Genomic DNA, 5,144 nt, shown 5'->3' on the forward strand with positions numbered 1-5,144 from the left:
ACAGTGACATTCATAAAATCGCTTCAAACCCCACACAGACAAACACAGTGACATTCATAAAACCCCACACAGACAAACACAGTGACATTCATAAAACCCCACACAGACAAACACAGTGACATTCATAAAACCCCTTCAAACCTCACACAGACATTCAAAAAACCCCTTCAAACCTCACACAGACAAACACAGTGACATTCATAAAACCCCTTCAAACCTCACACAGACAAATGCAGTGACATTCATAAAACCCCTTCAAACCCTACACAGACAAACACAGTGACATTCATAAAACCCCTTCAAACCCCACACAGACAAACACAGTGACATTAATTAAAACGCCTTCAAACCCCACACAGACAAACACAGTGACATTCATAAAACCCCTTCAAACCCCACACAGACAAATGCAGTGACATTCATAAAACCCCTTCAAACCCCACACAGACAAACACAGTGACATTCATAAAACCCCTTCAAACCCCACACAGACAAATGCAGTGACATTCATAAAACCCCTTCAAACCCCACACAGACAAATGCAGTGACATTCATAAAACCCCTTCAAACCCCACACAGACAAACACAGTGACATTCATAAAACCCCTTCAAACCCCACACAGACAAACACAGTGACATTCATAATAGCTATTTATTTCCTCCCACTACACCAGTTCTCAGGCTTTTCCCAAAGTAGCATATCACAACAACCATGGAATCATCATCAGCACCATGTGGGGTCTACGAATCAGAGGATCTCACACACACACACACACACACACACACATACACACACACACCAGAGAATAATGCCACCGGACATCTGTCAACATGTCACCAATCAAACACACCCTGGTATATACAGAATTCATCCTTGTCACTACAGAAATATCTCAAAACATCTGTTCAATCGCCCTTACCAACGGATTATTGACTCGTGGTTAACTTTTCATTTTTTACCAGATTATAATTTGGGAAGGAGGACTTGTTGTCAACATGTCAAACAAAGATCTATATACAGTATCAGCATGAAATAATATCAGCCTCACAATGGGACTATAATATGGCTCTACATGGGACCATAATATGGCTCTACATGGGACCATAATATGGCTCTACAGGGACCATAATATGGCTCTAAATGGGACCATAATATGGCTCTACATGGGACCATAATATGGCTCTAAATGGGACCATAATATGGCTCTAAATGGGACCATAATATGGCTCTACAGGGACCATAATATGGCTCTACATGGGACCATAATATGGCTCTACATGGGACCATAATATGGCTCTACAGGGACCATAATATGGCTCTAAATGGGACCATAATATGGCTCTACATGGGACCATAATATGGCTCTACATGGGACCATAATATGGCTCTAAATGGGACCATCTGATAAGGCCTACTGTAGTCAGTAGAAACATAACGGTGGCCTACTGTAGTCAGTAGAAACATAACAGTGGCCTACTGTAGTCAGTAGAAACATAACGGTGGCCTACTGTAGTCAGTAGAAACATAACAGTGGCCTACTGTATTCAGTAGAAACATAACAGTGGCCTACTGTAGTCAGTAGAAACATAACGGTGGCCTACTGTAGTCAGTAGAAACATAACAGTGGCTTACTGTAGTCAGTAGAAACATAACAGTGGCCTACTGTAGTCAGTAGAAACATAACGGTGGCCTACTGTAGTCAGTAGAAACATAACAGTGGCCTACTGTAGTCAGTAGAAACATAACGGTGGCTTACTGTAGTCAGTAGAAACATAACAGTGGCCTACTGTAGTCAGTAGAAACATAACAGTGGCCTCCCAAATGGGACACTATTCCCTACATAGTGCAATACTTTTGGCCAGTGCCATTTGGGACGCAAGCATATACTGTGTGTGAAGCATTTGAATTGCTGTTTGGAGTCAATCGAGTTTAGGGGATTCTACCTGTGAGATCCCCCTGACGTTCTGAACCTCACAGATGGTGATGATGTGGAGTTGGGGGGAATCTATAGCCCACGTCAGCTTTACTCGGTATAGCAGGCCTTGACCTATATAAAATGACACCAACCACAGACTAGGCCTACAACGGTATTATTATACTACTGGGAATAAACGTCTCGTTAATCGTTATTGGTGATTACCGCGTGTCACGATGCAAAGGGCAGAGAGCACATTCATAGGTCGCATGCATAAAAGACAGGGTTAGCCTAGAATAATTGCTGCAGCGTGAAATGTCTGTGTCGGTCTACGTGGTTGCTGCACCCGCTTTCTCCTCTCAAATGTCTCACATCTTTACGACACATAGGCCTATATAGGCCTCGTCACTAAACTGTTACCTAATTGATAGGCTTCCAATAGGGAATTCATTCACGATTATATAATTTACAGCTGGCAATATCATTGATAGACTGTTGACATCAATAGCCTAATCCCTTGAACTATAATGCCGGCCGGCAAAACATATTTTCTCCACACAAAGGATGGAATATAACATAATACATGAATTAATATGGTAAATTAAATAATAATTATCATCACACGATAAGCAGCCACCACAAACTAGACAACGACAATAATGTATTTTATCATAGCCTAGAGACGCTCTGAATCACATTGTCGCTTATTGCTGCCTGTGTTGTCCTTTGATCAAATGATGTTCCTTTCGTCTCTAAAAACACCGACATAATGTCGAGCCTCCATATTCACACCTGACGCCAACAACATAAATATCAGCAACATCATCGGTGTCTATGGGAAATCCACAACTGGACCGCCACCCCATCCTCTCTTGGACTTGACACATCCATCCACTGCACCAAATGCGCATTATTCACATAGCAAAGCAGCGAGGATTTCATCATACATACACAGCACAGCCTACACAAGACAACAGCATTAAAAAATCATAACCACCAGCAGAAAAATGTAATTAAAAGAGCCCACAAATCTCACCTGTTAAAGCAAACGTGGACAGGGTTTTCTCTCTTCTCGCAGCTGTAGGAATAGAAGAGGATGAGTTGTTTTTTGTCTCCTGTCTCCGGGCAGTGCTCTGACTCGTTCCCTGCTGCAGCCTCACAGCCTGTGGTCCTCTGCTCCGTTCTCCGGTTCTAGCACCAGCTCCCTTTTCCCGAGCCGCTGTCAAACGAGCAGCGCTCTTGCTGCCGCCGTCTCGCGCACGCGCAACCCACCGCTCCGGTGCAGGAAGAATGCAGGAGCTCAGGAACGAACGGAGCGCGCTGCTGCAGCGACCCCGGCTAATGAGCGGCTGCGACCGGACCTGCAGACAGATGGATGGATGATTGGAAGAAAGAAAAAAATATTGAAAAAAGATGGATGATGATTAAAAAAAAATAGATGACAAATAATAGATGGATGATGGTGTGCTGTGGATAAAACAATAATTGTGCAGCAGTAGATCTTTTATATCTGCCCTATGAATTAGTCATGTTTGGTGATAAAGATTAGCACTCTGTCGGCTAGGCTTGGTGTTTTCACGGACTGTTAGGATACTGCTATAGGCTGGGAATCCAGACCCCAAAATAAGAACGTTTTGTACAGTACCATATTTAATTTGGGGAGGGGTTTGGGGGATATGATGAACATATTGTGAGAGAATCACTGGTGATTTTGGACTTATCTGTTCCAGAGATCGAATTCTGGAAGAAAAAAAAGGTAGGCCGACAGTAGGACACACGTGCCATCGTCACCAGCCATAGGACAGGTGGCTAATGGGAGTCGTTTAAACCAGTGGTTCTCAATTTGCGACCCAATATTCGCATCAGGGAAAAATAATCGCCAAAATACAATCTGGAAAACAAGGTAACAACATTCCTATCTCATTCACTGTCAATAATATAATTTTGCCCATATTCTTGATGAAGAATGTTAATAGACTCACTAGTTTGAGACCACAAAATCAACCAAAATGGCGCTGTTAATAGTTCTATATTAAAAGTATTGTGATTGCAGAAAAACATTTCTGAGATTAAATTATTTAAAAGTAGGAATTCATTTGAATTTTTTTACCTGGTTTAAGTGTTAAAGTTCAGACTCTTTTTTTTTTTTTTTTCTTTACTCAGACAAGGAAGACTCCCGTGACCCACAAGTTGAACATCGCTGGTCTAAACACATCTTCATGTAAATAGTAGTGAGTTTCAAACGCTTTAGTGCATCTCCCAATCACATTACCTTGTATTAGATTAGACTGGGTTGAGTGAGGACAAGGATGAACTCACACGCTCCCTTACACTCAGGCACACACAGTAGCCTAAACAGACATCTTTATCATTATGTAAATGGTGCCCTCATCTTAGTCTGGAGCTGTCCAACCATGTCCCAACATTAGTCTACAGTCTCGTTCATAACTGTGACCATGTCCCAACATTAGTCTACAGTCTCGTTCATAATTGTCTGACCATGTCCCAACATTAGTCTACAGTCTCGTTCATAACTGTCTGACCATGTCCCAACATTAGTCTACAGTCTCATTCATAACTGTCTGACCATGTCCCAACATGACCCATAATGTTTGTTCTGCCTTATACAGATCATTATGATGACACACACACACACACACGTAAACTCAGCAAAAAAAGAAACGTCCCTTTTTCAGGACCCTTTCAAAAATAATTCATAAAAATCTGAATAACTTCACAGATCTTCATTGTAAAGGGTTTAAACACTGTCTCCCATGCTTGTTCAATGAACCATAAACAGTTAATGAACATGCACCTGTGGAACGGTCGTTAAGACACAAACAGCTTACAGACGGTAGGCAATTAAGGTCACAGTTATGAAAACTTAGGACACTAAAGAGGCCTTTCTACAGACTCTGAAAAACACCTAAAGAAAGATGCCCAGAGTCCCTACTCATCTGCGTGAATGTACCTTAGGCATGCTGCAAGGAGGCATGAAGGCTGCAGATGTGGCCAGGGCAATAAATTGCAATGTCTGTACTGTGAGACGCCTAAGACAGTGCTACAGGGAGACAGGATGGACAGCTGATCGTCCTCGCAGTAGCAGACCACGTGTAACAACACCTGCACAGGATCGGGACATCCGAACATCACACCTGTGGGACAGGTACAGGATGGCAACAACAACTGCCCGAGTTACACCAGGAACGTTGTAAGGTAGGTCCTCAC

Source organism: Oncorhynchus mykiss, unplaced genomic scaffold (assembly GCF_057628025.1).
Source record: "Oncorhynchus mykiss isolate SJ-2025 unplaced genomic scaffold, ASM5762802v1 scaffold96, whole genome shotgun sequence".
Lineage (NCBI taxonomy): Eukaryota > Metazoa > Chordata > Actinopteri > Salmoniformes > Salmonidae > Oncorhynchus > Oncorhynchus mykiss.